Consider the following 18,899-nt stretch of genomic DNA (forward strand, 5'->3'; position numbering starts at 1 on the left):
CTTAGGGCTCTCGTAGAGGTGACTGAGTTCAAGTGCCGGGATCCACCACTTGATCTGATACCCTTTTGGGACTTCTGATGGGTCATTACTGACAATTTGGGTGTTAGATGAGGGAGAACGAATAGAGAAAACTCTTAACTAATTGCTGTGCTACTATAGCCATAGCCATATTTCATTTTGAGTGCGAAAGGAGGTAAAGGATCCTTTTGGACATAGATCAGGAGTCATTATAAATACATTTCTTGGTGAGTGTTTCATGCTGAGGCTTCCTAGAGCATTTGAGCTGATACAAGATTGGCGAGTCCTATTTTGCATTGACTCCAATCAGGCACCGATCCTACAGTAAAAAGCCTGGATTTTATTCTGAAAGCATTATACCTCCACATGATATGTGCTTGCTGAATATGTACACGTGCTTGTGTGCATTGTCCATCTGAGGAGAAAAAACCCAAAATACATTTAAAGCTGTGCTTTGTCCTCACTCAATTATGAACTCTCCAACAGCGCTTATTTCCCTAGAATTTTGGAGAACCACTTTTGACTCTTACTGTAACATAAAACTGTTTCTAGGCATGAACAAGGTCAAACCTGGAAGATAAAACGAGCTTTTATGTTCCTCTAGTAATGCAGGCAGAGAACAGCGCTCTAAGTAGTGTGCTTTAAAGCAGCACAGCAAGATGAGTGCTTCCCAAGTTTATAATGTATGTGGGAACGTTGCAATTAGTCCTGGCTATTGTGTGGTAATCGGAGGTGCAGACTTGCAAAAATGCTCATTTTGACAAAAAAATGTGTTGATGTGATGAAGTTTAGCAGCAAATAATAAAGGGGGGGGGGAGGAACTGTTGTTTTTCTAGTCTTAAAGCAATTGATTCCATGACACCTTTCTGTGAAATAATCTCTGTATCTGTGTTGTTATGCAGAATGGAATTCCATAATGTAGCACAGGCAAAGAATGCAGCTTCAGCAGAGCACTGCGGGTGCTGTCTGGTTCATGTCTTGTCTGCCTGTGCAAAAAATAGGGCTTGTCACTGTTGGGGCTGGGTAACCCTAGGGACTGCAGAAACACGTCTAGGTCTACTGCTACCCTCACCACCAGTGCTACGAACAGTTCTACATTTAACTTCTTTATATTCCAGTAGGTATTAGAAACTCGTTTCTTGTAGTCCTGGCATGAAGCTGACCACAGTCAGACTTGGAAAACCCCAGTGTCCTCCCCAGTCATCTACTCTCCTGTTACCATCCAGAAAAGGTTGGGATTCAGTCAGGAGTCAAGCCACTTTCTGTCTAGATCTGCAGGTGTTTGTTTTAATAATATTTCCTTCTTGAGGTCTGATCGATTCTGATTTTTAAATCTCCCAGGTTCAGACTATGCCTTTTGGAGAGTTTGTGTCACTGCTGTGCAGTTTATATCCCAGTTTCTTTTGGGTTTTTCCTTCTCTGTGAGCAGAAGAGCTTTTGCAATCCTCATTTGACTTCTGTGGCTTCATCTCCCTGCCCTGGTCTGTGTCACTACAGCCCTAAGCAGTGCTTGACTATCAGTGGTATCTACTGACATGCAGGAGCCTCACATGGAGACATGCAGGTTAGTAGGCATTTGACTTGGAGGCATAATGGGGGTGGCTGGAGGACTTTCTCTGCTAGTCTTGTTTTCTTGTGGGCTTGTGCAGTCACACCTCTCAAATGATCCTGATGTTAACTTCACTTTCTCTCCAGTAGCAACAGTGGAATCCCCTATTCTGGAAGGGGATTCAAACACAGCATCTGTTTAGTTTCCTGTTGCTCAGCATTTTTTGTTGGTGCAATAGGTCCTCTTTTGGTTTATACCAATGTCAGTGTCTTGCCGTCTGTGGTGTGTCATACTCTGCTTGCCTCTTTGCCCTTGTAATAGGGAAAACTAAATGGGTAACAGCAAATGTCCCAGAACAATGTTCTGTGTTTGTGCTAGAAAAATATGTAGACTGTGAAAGAAATGAAGGGTAACAGACATTATGGGAGTTGATAAGAGTGCCTTTATTGTTAGCTGTTGATGAGCACAGAGGAGGATGTTGTCAGATCTCTATATAAACTCCCATGAATTAGGCTGCCATGATGTAACTTGTCACTTCTTGTGCTAATTGTGAACCATGGGGACAGTCAAAGCTAGAGGTGACACTGGTACTTTGGACAATTTCATGAAGATATATTTGGAAAGAGGAACCTGAAATCTGCAGCAGAACGTGAGTGCTGGAATATGGGCTGCTCTGCTGCACTGCCCCTGCTAAACTGTCCTTGCTCATGGCTCTGCTGTACAGCATTTCCCAACTTGTCCTTGCTTACAGGTCTTTGAAGGTGTTAAACTGCTGCTTCTGTCAGAGCCTCAAAACCAGGTTAACCAAAGTCATATTACTCACACTGACTGCTGCATGACTTGTCTAAACTGCTGCTCGTAGTGCACAATGGAGTCCCAAGTGTTAAGCTATTGACTGCATTGACAGTAAGCAGCTCCTGAGAAGTTTCACCTGACCGCTCTGCAAGCGGATTGTGTGATGCTAATTGCTCTGGCTCAAGGGCAAAGCAAACTTTAGTTTATAAATTCACTACTACACTGCAGCTATGGCCTTTATTGGCTTCTCGCAGGTAAACTCGTCTGAACAGAAGCAGAATTATTTATAAGATTTAATAGTAACCAGTTTAAAAGAAATGGGGATCATTGTCAAAACCAGTGGAGCAAAAACTCTGCACACATTGGGAAGTGGAATAATTCGTGTGAACTCCAGAAATCCTAATCTATTGGCACAGTATCCTGTAACAGCAGTAGCAGATGTAGCTATGGGTCCACAGAAGAGAACAAATCAGGTGCACACCTGGAAATAGGAAATTGGCAGAAGCTTCCTAAGGGAGGGACATAATTTCCTTCAGTAAACCTTGGCACACTTGCTGAAAGATTTCACTTTCCAATGGAAAGCACTTTAATATCCTTTTGACTAGCATCAATTTTGTTATTATATTGTGTGAAAGTCACATCTAGAGTCCTTAATTAGGATTTAAATTCCCATTAGTCAAGCTGATCTAATGAAAATGAGACATTTGATAATGATGAGGCAGTGGAAAGGAAACATTTCTTATTAAATAGCTTATTTATGTTTTTCAAATGGCCAATAAACATCAATGAGTAAGTCCTTCCTTTGAGGAAAATAACTATGGGTTAAGTGCTGGGTGTTATTTGGCCCAAAACTAAGGGGTTGGCATTGTGGCTGCTATTGTACATGGTGCACAACACTGGGAAACTTTGCTGTGATACTTGATGGAGACAATCAGCTTTACTGGAGAAAGGAAGTGTTTTCAGGTTTTGGATAACACCCTGTGGGAGATACAAGGGGAGTTAAACCAGGGCACCAAGCTGAGGCCCTGAGGCTCTTCAGTGAGGGGAGGAGAGCATGCATGGGACTCTTTTCCTTCTTGTTGGTTGGGCTGGGAAGAATGAGTCTATAGGAGAGCAATAGGGAAATGGATTTGGGAGAAATGAGGTGCACTACCAGCCTCTGTCAAGTGTCATCTGCAGCAGGCAATTAGCAGCAAACTCGTTAATCGAGTACCAAATGAAGTGGATCTGGTCAAGGGCTGTAAATTCACCTCTAATTCTTGGGCTTGTTATTCTCCTGAGGAAAGAGTGAGAGCGGAACCTGTGCTCCCATTTCCATGCTGGCCATACCTCTTTCTGGCAGAGTGATTTTTCTTTCTTCTGTGAATCTTCTTAAAGGGTACAACCTGAGGGAGGAGAGTTTGTTTTCCCAGTGAGCTGTTGCCTGTCCTTTCTGCCATAAGTCTCTTGTGGTGCCTTCATGCATTGCTGCATCCTTTCCCACCCATTGGACCTGAACTGCTGTCTGAGCATTGCTTCATCACAGCTGGGGGGTAAGCAACAGCCCTGGCAAGAGAAGGTCAGTGCTGCCCTGAGAGACAAACCTGGGGAAAGCACTAGTTATCACAGGCTGAAAAATGTGCTGCTCTCGTCTCAGGAATAAGCAACTGTATTGCAGTCCATAAAACCCATAACTGCAGGGAAAAGGCACAGATGTCCCAAGGGTCTGGGGGACATGAACCTGAAGCTGTGAATCAAATCGGGTATCTTTTAGTAAATGGGAAATTGAGTATTGGCTTAAATCCTCCTCTCTTGGAGGAATGTATAGCCATTCAGGATCTTTGGAAATTCACATTCAGAACTAGACTGAGCCCCAAGAGTCATAGTTTAAGCATATTTTGGTTAGAAAACAAACAAATCACACATGATGTAAGCTCCCTTTAATAGTGGTGGTACTGTCCTGTGGTGGCCTACAGCCCCTTTAGAAACAGGGTTAGGGTCCACCTGAATCTTGTCTCATCCCTCTCTCACTTTGAATTATGAAGATCAGCTCTTTGCCCTTTAAACTAAGATCCAACTTGGTCTGCAACAAATACATTAGTTACCTGGGGAAATGTTGGCAATTCCCTGTTTTTTCACAGCCATTAATAAATCCGCCTTTCCAAACAAACAGCAGCAAATTTCCTTGCCTTCTCTAATGAATCCCCGGAGGGAAGTGTGGATTCTGCATATAAATGTGTTTTGCTCAGATTACCCATCTTTAAGTGGTGTTTTTTTCTCCCTCTCACTCATTGCTCAGTTCAGCAGCATTGAACACTTCCCCTGCTTCCCAAGACTGAACTCTTCCCCAAAGTTGCCAGCCAAGCACAGGATGCCCCAGGCATTTTAAAGCCGAGTAAATAGCCCAGTTAAAAGCAGTCGTTCAGCCTCTGAGCAGACATAACGCTGTGCCCAGCTGGTCTGAGGATCCCAGGAAGTCTTGCTATCAGCTTGCACTGCAGGAATGGGCATATCTGCTCTCACCAATGTCACTAACCCATGTGCAGCTGTATTCAGCTCCTCTCATTCTTGTCATGCAGGCCTCCCGCGGGTGCGAAGTGGGGGTTGCAGAGAGGGTCTCCATGCTGGTGTCTGGGCCGAGTTGGTGAGGTCTGGGGAAAACCACCAGGAAGCTGTAGGATCTGTTTTTGGTGTGTTCTTAGAAATAGCTGTGTGTCTTTAGAGTTTGTGGCTATGTTCTGCGCTGGTTTTGTGGCTCTTGAGATGAGGGGAACGAGATTGGAGAAGCAGTGACAATGCTCTTCCACAGGAGGAATATGGAGTTTGATTCTTCTGTGATTTTATATGCAACTTCTCTAACTCATGCCATAGCTTTCTGCCGCTTACTAAATGCGGCTTTCAAGCTGGAGGCTTTTAGATGATTTGTGGTCTTTCCAAAAAGCCCCAACAGAACTTGAAACGTGTTTTGGTAAATTTTATGAACAGTCTGGAGTTTGTTCTTTCTGGGAACAATAAGGTGGGAAAAAGCAACAAGCAGCATATACTGCAAGGGTGTGAGCCCCTTGCTTAAACCTGAATGTCCATCAGTGGTCACTTAAATGAACCATGAAAGCTCCTCCTGGAGTCAGATTTGGGTTGATGTTGAGTTCACTGTCACCACCCAGTGTGAAAGCGCATACGTTTGCTACTGGTCTGAAACAGAACAAATATACATTGCTTGATGTTCTTAATAGCACTCATCAGGGACATACTCTTGACTAAACTGATATGCTTCTGGGGCAGATCTGTTAGCCTCACTACAGTTACTCCACATTTCCATTTTAAAATCTGTGTGATAAATATTAAACTAGAAGAGTGACATTTTAAAGGCAAGTTCCTTTGGGGTTTTATGATAAAATCACACGTTCTGTCTCAGATCCAGAAAACCACTTGCTGTGTGCTTAAGGGGTAACTTCCCTCAAAGTAGATAGCAGTTTCATCATTAGATAAGTCCTATATGATTAAATATGCTCTTATAAGACACTAATCAGATGATTGCATATAAAATTACAAGCCAGAAATACCAGCCATGTTGTTTTTTCTTGCTTGCAGTAGCTACTAAGCACTTAATGAGAGAATTGCAGCATGTCAGATGCTGAGTAATGGCCAGGTGTTTGTTGGGTACTAGGTGTTTGTTGGGTACTGGGTGTTTGCTCACCCAGTGCACACTGATACCTGTTATCCACCCTGGGGAGCAAACCTGGTGCTATTAACTCTGGGAGGGTGATTCAAATCCACCTCCAGTTATGTGTCAAGATACTGAGTGAGATCTGATCTTGGCATCTGCCTTTTTCAGTAATTTGGAAAGCTGCATCCTCAAAGGTATAGTCACAAATATATTCTAGAGTACTGGATCTCAGGCTCTGATCTCTTATTACAAGAGTCATAACTTTCACTTTTCCAGTAGACATGCTGGATTTTCTGGCTTTCTTTGATGCCGTTAATGAAGTACTATTTTTTTTACTAATAGGCACTGGCACTTGATCACACAAATTAAGATCTTTGAGGTCTAATGCATATAATTGCTGAATAATTCAGTTCTTGACAGTGATGGAGGGAGGGAAGCAGAAACACCGTGTCCAAATCCAGTCCCAAATGTTTGTCTGAATGGAGAAAGCAGAAGCTCAGGAACGGTTCTGTTCTTCCTGCCCTAAACCTCTGAGAGATTTGAAACTGTGATGTAGTTTTGCAATGGAGGGAGCAAAAGCCTGACTGTGGATAGCCCTAGGCTCTGGAAGAAAGCAGATTACAGCCAAGTTGTGTTTCTTGACTGATCTTTCTGAAATGCAGTGATTCCTTCTGGCTTCAGACTGGTTTGTTATGTTTGATGTAAAAATCCATCCTTTGCTTTGAGGATGGAAGCCCCTAGCGACACCTTCTTTTTATCTTCATTTACTTAAATGAATGTTAGTTAGATGAATCACTCCCTGTTGTAAAGATTTATTATTATTGCTGAGGAGTCCCAGAAGATATTGCACAATTTTATAGACCATTCCATTTTCTTGAGTTCAACAGCTTCTGTGTGACCAAGCCCTCATAGGTGATGTGGTACTTCATTAGCACAGCCTGAGTCATTCCAGCAATGCCTTCTTCACTGGCCTTGCTAATATGCTGACAAACAGCAGGAGCCACTGGCTGAGACGTTTGCAAAGCTCTCCTCCCACCAGCTGGGACAAAACACACACACTGGAGTTGTTAAATGGCTTTTGCAGGATGGTTTTCTGAACTGCAGAATTGGCTCAGATGGGAGCTCCTGGTACCAGCTGGGGTAAAAATTGAGTAGGTTTTTGTTTTCTTCCCTCGGAGTTCCTCCCGATCATTTGCTTAGAAATGATTGGGGATTACAGTAGCAATTCAGACTGTACAGAAATGCGTCCACGGCTTGGGCTGGGCAGTTGTTTCAGCTTCTTATTTGTCATGTGCTATAACAAGAATCAAAGGTTCTGAAGTGCTCCAGCCTGATTCCTACATGTCTCCTGTCTGCCCTAGGTTAGCAAATGCTGAAGGTGCTGTCTAGTTTTACACAAAGAACCCAGCCACCCCCCTTGAGAGATGAAGACTGTTCATACACTGCTCAGAACCAGTTGAGCTGCGGACCTTTAAAACGCTAGAGGTTATGTGGGTATGGAAAACATACATCCATCACTGACACTTAGTGGCTCCCAACTGCCCAAAGGTGCAGGTGTATGTGTAAGCCTGGTGGCTAGAAGGAAAGTAAGATACAGAAAAGAGATCAATCTGTTGATACTATTTGGTGAATGTGTCTTGAACATGTCTAACCCCAGAAAATCCTGATGATTGGCAGGGGAAGGTGGGCTGGTGTTGAGGCTGGAGTTCTATTGATTTCTTTCCTCTTTAAATGAAGTGATATTGGGCTTGTATGTAAGCTGCTGTTCTGACAGTTAGTTAGCCACGCAAGGCATTAAAGTCATTCACTGCCCTTTCTATCCGAACAAAGGAGGACTATTGTGTCTGAGAACATCTGTGGTTGAGCAGCAGTGGCTTGTTCTCTTAGTCATTTATGGTGCTCATCCATCAACCCTACTAAAGTGAAATTAGAGTTTATAAGCCATTTAATTCAGAAGGAGTTAGGAAGTGCTTTAATGAGCTTTGCATAATGGAAGCTTTTATAATGCAGACAAAACATGGTTTAATATTAATCATGAGAGGAAAGAAATCAAAGGCCAGATTATCAACAGTTTTGATTGTCCAAATAAGAAATCTTCTGAGGAAGCCTCTCTGAGCTCTGTAGCCCCTGAGCCTGCAGGGAGGGCTGTTTTGTCCCAGAATGGCACCCTGTGAAGGGATTTGCCTTGGTGGAGAAGGGCTTGGGATGCATCTATAGATATGAGGAAAAATAGTGACATTTAGTGGCTCTTCAGTTTCCATGAGAAACTCACTGCCCAGAGAGAAACTTGGATTCTTGGTTTGAAGGAGTGTTTGAGGCCAGTGTTTGAAAGAGGGGTTTGTGGACTACATTTTCATAATACACAATAGGCAGGAATAGAAGGTAGATGTTTCCTTTCAGTCACTCAAATCCCTCCTAGCCCTTTTAAAAGCCATGAGATTAAAAATCCATTGGATAATATTGCTGTCAGCATGTACACATTGTTGAAGTGTTGGGTCTGATGTAGGAAGTGGCAGTTGTGCTGCATGACTGATTCTTCTATGTGGAAAAGCTGCATCTAGTTGTCAGTGATGCTGCTCGAAATTTATTCCTCATGGAAAGAATTGTCTGTTAGGAATAAGCCTGGATAACTGGAAGAGGAGACAGTCATAGGAGCTTCTAGAAGAAGGATCCTTGGATGGGCAGCAATTTTGCCCCTATATTAAGTGGATCAAAACTTCGAGTCTAAAATTGTAGGCAAACAGATTTTTAATTCATTTCTCTCTCTTTTTTTTTTTTTGGATAATGGTTTTCCTGTATTATGAGCCATCAGTATCTTTGCTGCTACCCACTACTGGCCAGGTTTGGGATAGCAGAGATGTCTCAGCTGGGCAGGCCAGACTCTATTGTTGCCCGTCACTGGCATTTAAGAAATCACTGAGAAGTGGTGCAGGAACCCTGAGCTTGCCAAGTACATTGTTGTAACCTCATGTAACATCCTCTGACCTGGGGGTGTTTGGGATGCTGCCTGCTCCTCCTGACTATCTGTGTGCTCTTAGAGAGGTCAGATAATGGCGTGGGGGGGGAGGCCTGCAGCACTTTGGTTTCTCTGCCTGTACGATGTGGTGTGTGAGTAGGAGCCTGTGAAATCCTCCACTCAGGACTTATTTGTGCTGGCCAAGTCGATGTTCTTAAGTATATGCATACACACACAACATCTGAGTCTCCCTCTCTTGGTGCTTGGAGCCTTCTGTTCTTTGAACTGTTTTCGCTTATCATCCACCTTTTACATATGCAGCAATCCAGTGCATTCCTGTCAGGACGTGTGGCACCATCTCACTTTTTGTGTGATGCTGTTAATGTATAGCTGGGGGGGGGGGGGAGTGTAATAAAAGACCTTGAAGTTGGTGTTGTTGGAGAACTGCCTACAGCAAAAAGCAGGGAAGTGTTTCACTTGGTGCTTCGAGCCTGCAGCACCAAGGGATGTTAAACTGGAATGTCAAGTGGTTTGTATTGTGAGGGTTTTTGGTTTGCTTTATTGTTTCTTTTGTTGGTTTAGGGTTGGTTGGTTTGAGTTAGGTGGGTTTTTTTGTGTTTTGTTTGTTTGGGGTTTTTTTTTGTTTGTCTTTTAGATTTTTAGGTTTTACTTTTTAGATGATTTTAAGCTGGGCATCATCATCAGAATGACATGAGCTGTGGCTTGAGCTAGACATTCCCCCAGCAAAGCCTTGCCTTCTACACAGCCTCTTGTGCACTAGAGCCATGAACCAGCCCAAACAGAAACAGTGGAAGGAAGGGAGATCGCTGCTGAGTTTTGGATTGGGTCTGTTCCCAGGAAGGACCTTTAGCATCAGGTATTTCATCTGCACACAGCGTGTGCATGTTCCTAGGCTCCATGCACGTGGTCCCTGTCCTGTCATACCCAACAGTGGGAGGTGGCACTTCAGCTCTGCTCCCACATCCTTCTCAAACCTTCTGCAGGCAGGAGGGCTTCTGGCATCTCTGGATCTCTGTTTCTGCAGTCTGTGTCTGTCACAATCTCGACTGCCCGTCTCCTGCTTCCTTCTTGTTCTTTGTAATTGGCTTTTTGCTAATTTGTTTGGTTATCTCTTGAATACAATAAATGACAAAGATGAAGGTGACTTGGCATAATTATTCTGATGGGTTAATGGGGCCCTTCAACAAGCACAGAATGATTATGAAGTCCAATTAGGAGCAGGGAACAGCTCTGAAGAGAGACACTTCTGTATTTTCTGAACTGTAACGGATTTCCTCCCTTACAGAGCTCAGTGTGTTCAGTTTATGTGTATTTGTGGACCTCCTAGGAGGGCAAGATGCCCATAAATACTGTGGAACATCTGCAGAACTGTCAGACAAAGGGTGCGTTTCGACTTTCACCACTAGCCCTGTGGATCGCAGTAAGCTCCTCCAGGAGGAGGGGAAGGAATGTATCAGCTTCTAGGTAAAGTGACATGGAAAAAATAAAATGCAAAGAACAAAGAGCAGAGACATTTGCAAGGCCAAAAAAAGCAAAGACATTAATAATGAAGGGCTCTGGGGGAGAAGCGCTGGTTTACAAGTGCTGGAGGCTGAAACTTACTCCAAAGCAACTGAAGTCAGGTCTAGCAGTTCAAGGAGGAGATGGCAGCACGGCTTTGGGTGAGGAGGTTTTGGGAAAGGCGCAGTATGTGAGGAAGAGGATCAGAATTGTCCTCTAAATGCGGATGTAGCATTACAAGGTTTATTAGTCCCCTAGATTGCAGCAGTTGCATGGGATCTCAGCCATGAAATCTACACAGATTTACCAGGAAACTCTAGAGCAAGGACGCTGGGGAATCACCAGGAAAAGCCACACTGTGGACAGAGGTGAGAGCAGAAGGGGTTCCAGCTGTGTTCATGTGATGCCAGATTGGAGTGCTTTGCTTTATAGTCTAGTTACTTCATTGCAAATCTCTTAATGCAGTGTGCAGGGGACTGGACTTCTCAGGCTCTGAAATCTGCACGTAGTTTTGCCTCTCTGTATTTCATTGGCCACAGTGATAAAATCATGCAGACTGCTGTGTGCTGCTGGCTTATAAAGTGCTTGGACCTTTATGGGCAAAGAGCCACCAGACAGGAATAAAGTGAAAAATCTCCTGTGTACTTTATATGCAGGGCTTACCAAGAAATGGGCTATGAAAGTGATTATGTACTTCAGATGGTGGAGCCTCGTCTCATGCACAGGATGCACTGTCAGACAGAAAATACTGCAAAAATTACCATGTGGGGTTTTGATGTAAATGAGGCAAAAAGAGCAGGAATGGGAAAAGCACGGGGTTATATTCTGATCGTTTTGCACAAAGCAGATGCTGCTCACAGTAAGTGAAGCAAGACAGAGCCATAGGATGGCAACTGATTTGTCTGCCAGGTATTTGCTACCAAGAATAATACACTTTTCCATGCCAGAGTGACCATGCTGAGGACATGGCTCCGGTTATTTGCTTAAATCCTCCCCTGCGCAGCAGCAAGGAGTGATAAAGTGCTGAGAGCTGTGATGGGGCTGCTCAAGGTCACTGTCATAAATCTGCTAAGTAAACTGTTGAACTTAACAGTATGTGTGAAGAGGAGTCCCCAGTTGGCCTTTGGGAGGTGAACCAACAGGCAGCAGGGCACCGGGCAGGGGAAATGCCAGGCTCTTGAATAGTCTGCTAGAAATACACTCATGCAGAAGGACTCCTGCAAAAATAAGCTTGGGCTCCAAAGAAGATGACTCTGGAAGTACATCCAAAGCAAAGGCTGAGGCTGGGATCTGTCTGCCAGCTGCCTGCATGGAGAAAGCATGAAGCAAGGTGGAGGGCTTGTGCCAAAGCCCTTCCTGGTTTCCTTGGGAGGGGTGGACACGCTGACTGTGTTATTGCAAAGAAGAGGCCAAATCCTGAGTAGGAGAGGGCGTGCCAGAGAAGCTGGTGTGGACAGGCTGTGATCCATAATCTAGGGTGAAGGTGAGCTGCCAAATGCAGCTCCAAAGGGGATGAGCATCATAACGTTGTGCTGCTCTAAGACCACCCATTTTCAATGTGTTTTTTAAGGTTGAAGACATATCAAGATGAATGCTGACCTCAGGGTAAGTGAGGAGGGGATGCAAGCTCTCAGCTTTCATACGGAGAAGAGTTTAATAGCAGTTTAAGTCTCTGTGGTCAGGGCTCTTCTGCCTGCCCTGGGATTGACTTAGTGCAGTGATGCAGGGAGCTGCTGCAGAGCAGAAGCAACCTACTTAAATTTGAGCTACAAAACAGAGTAAAACAGACACCTGAAAAGTCACTTAAAGACTGAGGAAGAGCAAAGCAAGGGTTGAAAGCAACAGGTAGGTAGAAGATGGGGATTAAAGCAGGATGCCCGAGTAATATTTCTTGTCAGGCTCTGTCCCTTTAAGTTATCTTTGCTTCTGTTGCTTGTTGAAACCTTACTGCTACAGTGAGAACAAAATTCTCTCTCCATCAGTTCCTCCTGTAGTTAACAATTTGAAAGAATCCATCTGAAATCCCCAAAACTTATTTGTTGCACTCACTCTCCTCTCTTTCTGGACTGGTGGCACATCAGAAGTGCTTCAGGACCTAGCTGGCTTTGCTGTGAATTGGCTCTGATTCATACTTATTCAGAACTTGGACAGAAGATATTGGGTCTGAGCCCAAACCACGAGCACTCCATTATAGGCTATAGTTCAGAAGGCTGTGCTTAACCAGAGCTGGGCACAGGTGGCCATGTGTTTGCCAGTCTCTGGGCTAATTGTCTTTTATGAGTTGTCTTTGGTCTCAATGTCCTGTCCCTAACTTGTTCTGCAGGAATGCAAATATGGTTTAGCTTGGCTTGATCTCTCCTCTCCACCTGTGAAATGGTTTGGGTTATTGCAAGTCACTCCTGTTTTCCTTTTAATTTCCTGCATTACTTTGCAGCACTGATTGGTGCCTGAACTGCTGCATCTCTCTCAACCCAGGAATGGCAACCAACAGCTAAGGCTGCTCTGCCCATGTCCTGGCTGTGAAAGTGGAGTGTCTCTCAATGGAGACAAGCTCTGGGTCTGCACAGGCTCCTCCAGCAGCATTACCCTCCACACCACTGGGGAGCGACTGGACTATTCCCATAGGGACAGCCGTTTAACTCATGTCCACACAGTGTGTCTACAAGCCAACAGGCTGAAATTAAGAGCTCTGGCTGTGTCCCATTTGTGAATCCTTGTGTGCTACATGTAGGAAAGGGAGGAAGCTTTTATTCCCTGGGGAAAACTCATTAACTTATTTCTGATGTAATTCATTTTCCAACATGATAAATATTCTATGGGATTTCTGCTGTAATCACAGAGCTGAGAAGATGCCTGGGATCTGATTCAGTGTCACATTTTATCTTTGCAAGCTATCTCCATGTTGTCTGGGAGTGCTCACTCCAGGAGCTATTTTGAGCAAGAGACGCTGCAGCTGCCAGTGCCCGGGGCTGTGCAGTGCTATGCTGAGCTGTGGGGCTGCTGTGCACAGGCTGCTGCTTCCCTGGCACCTCCAGCCTGTGTCACACCATGGTCTGTTAGGGAGAAGGTTTAATTGAAGCTTGTGGTGAGCTAATTCTGCACTGAGTGGAGTTTTGGTTATGTCATGAGTTATGACACCATTCATCTGCCACTCTTCCAAGTGCCACCAAAATATTACTTATCCTTTTCTAGTCTTCATCTGGTAAGTCTTAAGCTGGTATTTTTTCCTGGTGCACTTCCCAGGCTGGTTTCATGCCTTGGATCTTGGTGATGTTGCATCAGGGCACAGAATAGCAACTGTGTTCACAGTAACCAAAATAAAAGTGACACAGGCTGTAAATCAAGAGAAGTCAGCTGGGTCAGAGAACCATTTCCAGCCATTTTGCATAAGTAAGATGAGGTTTAAATCTTGCTGCTTCATAGGATCAAATGTGCCTGTGGCCCCTTCCACCATTCCTGTGTGAAAATGTTGAATGTTCTTTATTTTTCTCGCCTTAACCTTGTGAAGTGTGGCAGCCAAAGTCATCAGCCAGGAAGTACTTCATTCATTTTATCCAGGGTCCAAACACACATGGCAGTCTGGGCTTATCCCATGCAGCTTCAGCATCTGAGACTCCTGCTTTGTATCTAGCCAAGGAAGGGAGAGGCATACACTTCCAGAGGATGCTTCAGTCAGTCTAAGGTTTAATTTATCCTTGGTCAGCCATGGCTTTCCTGAGGTGAGTCCCAGTGACTGTGGTCCAAAGCTACATGCCATAGCTTGGGTTGGCATAGTTGAACAGGATGAATGCAGACCCACCTATGCTGCTCAGCACCCTCTGCACAGCACACAGGTGGCAACTATAACCAAGGTGTATTAGCCAAAACAGTAGCCTAACATATTTTAACTGATCCAGAACTAAAGCATCAGCGTTGGGATATTGTGTCATTGAAGACAAATTCAAGAGGAAAAATACTGAAAGAAATGAAAAAGAATCAGGGGGTTGGAACTAGATGATCTTAAGGTCCTTTCCAGCCCTAACTATGCTATGATTCTATGAATATATGGATTTTGAAATGTTATATGCCATTGTTGTGTGCAGTCGGAGCTGTGAGCATGACAGGCACATCCACCCAGTTGAAGTGAAGCCTCTGAAGGCTCTTTGGCATCACAAGCTGTATTTTGAAAATGGGTGGTTATCTCTGCCACAGGTTGTGCCTCGGTGGCAAAATCCCAACAGCATTTGGGCAGGGCTATGAGCCTGTGAGTGTGGCTGTTTGTAGAAGATACAGGGGAATGAAGTGCTTTCCTTGATGATGTTACAGAGAAGTGTCAAAGGAATGTTGCTGGTAGGAAGTGCTGTTGGCTTTCACATGGAGGTGGGGGAGAAAGGTGTCTGTGGGAAACAAATACAAGCTCAACTATAGAGGTCATGGCAGAGCATTGTTCTCTTAAATACATATGTATGGATGTGTCTTTGGATCTTTATAGTACTGCCAAAGCATCACACATTAGCACATGGTTTTGAGCTGAGCCCATTTGAATCTCTTTCTCCTCTCCTCCAGTATTTCCCTTGGCACCTGTGCTACTGATCACAGCTATATCTTGTTTGACCAAGTCATTCCTTGTCTGCTTTCTTTAGCTCTCTTCTCTTAGCCAAGTCATAAATCTGGACTTGGAGCTGATATTGCTCCCAGGGAAGGCGACAGGGAAAGTGCAGACAGAGGGTTATGCCTTCCCCGAGGGATGTGGTTGAGAGGAAGAATTGGCCTATCAAGTGGAATAGATGCAAAGTAGTAGTCTGAAAATAATGGGTAACTGAACTAATTTGGAAGGAAATCACCCCTGTTTTAAGTGCTGTCTTCATGGAAAAGCCTTTTTAATCTCTGATTGTCCCCCCTCTGAGATCTTGTGCTGTTCTGGGGATTTGAATCACGTCAGCTCTTTCATCATCTGTACTGTTTGTGTTTTCTTTCCAGGATATTTGTCTTTTATGAAGTTGTAATGAGTGATTACACGAGTGTAATGTGATGAGTCCGTTGATGAGGCTAAATTACAAAATGTTATTCCCCAGGGACTGTCCCTAACCTGGCAGGGAAGGGGCTGCACCAACAGGTCAGTGTTCTCAGAAATCCCAGAGCTGGTGCAACAGCTTGGGAAAAACAAAAGCATGAATTGCTCAGGCACTGCCTGGGTTGGGATCAGGGACACCGCTTAGCTCCTGTTTCTTGTGGTGCTGATGAGAAACAGCATTAGGGGTCAGTGGGGTAGCATTGCTATTTCCAACTGCTGCAGCCTGCTCTAGGTTATGCCACCTCACTCTGGGTGTTTGCTTTAGGTAAAGACTAGGTAAGGGAGCTGTGGAGAGCTAAGGGAGTTGGACCACAGAGGCTATCTGCATGCTTTTTAACACATATTGGAAAAACCTACCAGTGTGGCTTATTGCAAGGTAATAATTCCCCATTATATTCGACTTTTTGTATGTGACATTAATGTATCGTGTTCAACAGCAAAACATCTCTAGGCACAGGCAGTATCTGCATCAGTCATTACAAGGCAGCAAGGGAGAGCTTCATCTCTTGCCCTGCCACAATGTCCTTTGGCACCCTGAGCAAGTCTCAGTGCTGCCCTTCCCCACCTGGGCACACAGGGGCTTCCTTTCTCCTCCCCTCCGATTATGAATTCTCTTAGGGCAGCTGCTCTCACCAGCCCGGGCTAATTGAGCAGTGCCTGAACACAATGATAACCCCAGGATTCTATTGTAATACAAATGCCCAGAATAAATGCTTTTATGCAGATTATTGGATGCCTATCATCTGTTTGGGATAGATAAACTGCAGATCAGTGAGACTGTCTTGCCTAAGATCATATATTGTGCATGCAGTAAAGCCATGATTAGCATGAACTGGTTCTGCTGTGTAGCCCTGTGGAGTAACTACTGTATCTTCCACCACAGGAATAAAATGGAGGAAAATGGTGGTTAAATCTGCTTGATGAACCCTTCAAAATCTTTGGGCTTGATGCTATTTACTAAAAGGATCTTTTGACACTTCTTGCAGCTATAGAAACATTTATGCCCTGCACAGGGGCTGTGCTGTCTGCAGCAGAGCAGTCTGCATCTGTGAAATGCAACCTGGCAGCAACTTCAAAGGCTGTTTAGCATTCAAGATCATAGGGAACAGCCACTGCAAACAGCCTCTGAGCTAGTGTCCCAAAGGAGCAGAGAGAGGACTCCCAGACCTCTACTGTGGTGATTGGGCCTTGAATTTCCCCCCCTGCCCATGTGCTAAAGAGATCTATCCTGCAGCTTGATGGAGAATTTAACAGCTTTTGTGCATAGACTAGATTTACCAGTCATAAACAAATGCATCTCCTTTAGCTCCAGTTGCACTGAGTCATGTCTTTGTCCCTTTTCCTTTAAATAGATTTGAGTTATGATTCATGGCCTTAAGCAGCAATCTGGGCTCTGGAGCGGATTCCTTCCTTTGCCCCTTCATAGCAGGTGACAGTCTGTTACCTGGAAAAGCTCTGCAAACCTTCTTTCTTTAAAGCTCCAGAACCTCAGCAATGCTGGAGATGGGAAATTGTTCAGGAGCTGAGAAGTCAAAGGAGTCTCTGGGTATATGCAAAAAGCAATCAATGCAAATTCAGAATTCTAGGTTGGCAAACTCCTATGGAGCTGCAGATCAGTCCCATTACAGAGGGTTGGTTGTTAGCTATCACATTTTGAAAATTCATATCATAATAATGTCTTTGTTACATTCCAACCCCCTCAATTAGGAACCCTTGGTGCATTGCCATCTGATCTAGTGGCAATAAAGAGCTGTACAGGATTTAGATGGAAAATGGTTGATGATAGGCAAAACTCTTGTTCATGCTGAGAGCCCCAGGGAGAGGAGCTTCAGCATCCCTTCATGCCCTGCAGTGGGGATGAGCACTGAGCCTTGCTGTCAGCCTCTGCAAACAACTGCCTGCTCAGGTCACCTTTATTTCAAAGAGGAGAAGCTTTGCTGGTACAAACAAATGGTTTCCAAACTGGACTCTAAGTGGTCTCTGCCATCCCAGTCAGGGCTGCAGATCTGCCTGGTGCTTTCAGCTCATGGTGACCTCTGACAGTTCTGAGGGTAGTTCTCAGGTTAAAAGTGTTTGGGGATTCATCGCTCTCCCTGTTTATATAAGAGGTTTCCACTGATGTAGCCGCAACAAATGTAGTACTGTGGGTGAGACTGGGCCTAATCCAGGATTCAAGTTTACCCCACATCTAAGTTTTCATGACTTACACTGCGGTTGCAAACCCATGAGAACAATTACCTTTGCCCCAGGATTTATCTGATGAGTTTTGCTTCATTGTAGTGAATTATCTGTGAGCAATATAAAATTTGATGATGCTTGTGTATAATTTGAATTAGTTCTGACCCTTGTGTGTAATTAAAGCAGTTCACAAAATCATTTCTTGGTTTGTAAATTGGAGTGAGCAGCACAAATCACATGCAGAACCTGAGCCTGGATCCCTGTTGGTTAGTGCTGGCTGGCACTGCACACACTGTGTGACCAGTTCCAACTTTTCACAGCCACAAGAGTTTTGTAGAGCAGCTTTGAAGTGAATGTCAGAAGATCTCGAGCTGATATGGAAATGAAGGAATTATGTCTCACAGGAAGGACTACTTTTTTCCTACTGAAGAGTTGCAACTTGTTTTGCTGCTTAGAATAGTCACATTTCCAAAAGCTGTATGTGTTCTTTGGCAAGTGCTGTCCAAATCTGATAGCCTTGGCAATCTGTTGCTTTGAAATTCTGTTTTGTGAGATGGCATTTGCAGAGTTGCTGTTGAAATCACAGCTGAAGGAAGTAACAGTCTCATCATTCCACTGCCCAATCAAACCTATCAATGAAAGGAGGAAAGCAGCTGACAGCCTGAGATGACTGCTTACAGCCAGGCTCCTGAGCACATCCTCCCTGTCTCCGAAGCAGCTTTTCAAAGTATGAAGGATTTTGAATGGGGTTAGCTAGGAAGTGTGAGCCTAGTGAACCCTTTCATGGCAACTCTGTCCCAAGTGGTGGCAGCATCAGTGTGATGATGATGACCCCACAACTGCAATGAGTTGTATCTGGAGCTGTAGGACCAGAGCATCAACAGAGTCTGCATATTCAGCGGCCTCAGCTGAGAATGGCCTTTGCTTCTCTTCTCCAGCACTGGAGTCCTTTGAGAGCCCATGGCAGAGGGGAGTTGGATGGTGTCATGCTGGTGTGTGTTTCTGAGCAGTTTGTCTTTGGACTTGTTTGTGGCTCTCCTGCTCTTCACACCCATATGATAGCACCAGCATCTGCTCTGCTGAGAGCTGGGGTGAGATTCATTCCATGTAATCCAGCCATGTAAAGTCAGATTGGCAGGTAAAGGGGACAGTGAAGAAGGGTCTGGCTGGTTTACCCTCCTGT

The 18,899-nt window shown here is 44.5% G+C and overlaps 1 protein-coding gene and 2 long non-coding RNA genes across 4 annotated transcripts in view; 2 read left to right on the forward strand and 1 right to left on the reverse strand.

The window, feature by feature from the left end:
- The window catches only part of FOXK2 (forkhead box K2), a 430,591-nt gene that overhangs the window by 248,860 nt on the left and 162,832 nt on the right, over nucleotides 1–18,899 (reverse strand). The gene's annotated exons all lie outside the window — the stretch shown is intronic.
- The window catches only part of LOC134174643 (uncharacterized), an 86,265-nt gene that overhangs the window by 48,053 nt on the left and 19,313 nt on the right, over nucleotides 1–18,899 (forward strand). The gene's annotated exons all lie outside the window — the stretch shown is intronic.
- LOC134174662 (uncharacterized) lies at nucleotides 3,737–5,314 on the forward strand. Of its 2 annotated transcripts, none has more exons than XR_009968741.1 (2): nucleotides 3,737–3,920; nucleotides 4,641–5,314. It is a non-coding gene; the product is annotated as an uncharacterized LOC134174662 (long non-coding RNA). The 2 variants fall into 2 exon arrangements; XR_009968740.1 differs by having other exon boundaries at nucleotides 3,737–3,894.

The sequence above is a fragment of the Pezoporus occidentalis genome, unplaced genomic scaffold (genome assembly GCF_034315485.1).
Source record: "Pezoporus occidentalis ecotype Australia unplaced genomic scaffold, CSIRO_AGI_Poc_V1 ctg62, whole genome shotgun sequence".
NCBI lineage: Eukaryota > Metazoa > Chordata > Aves > Psittaciformes > Psittacidae > Pezoporus > Pezoporus occidentalis.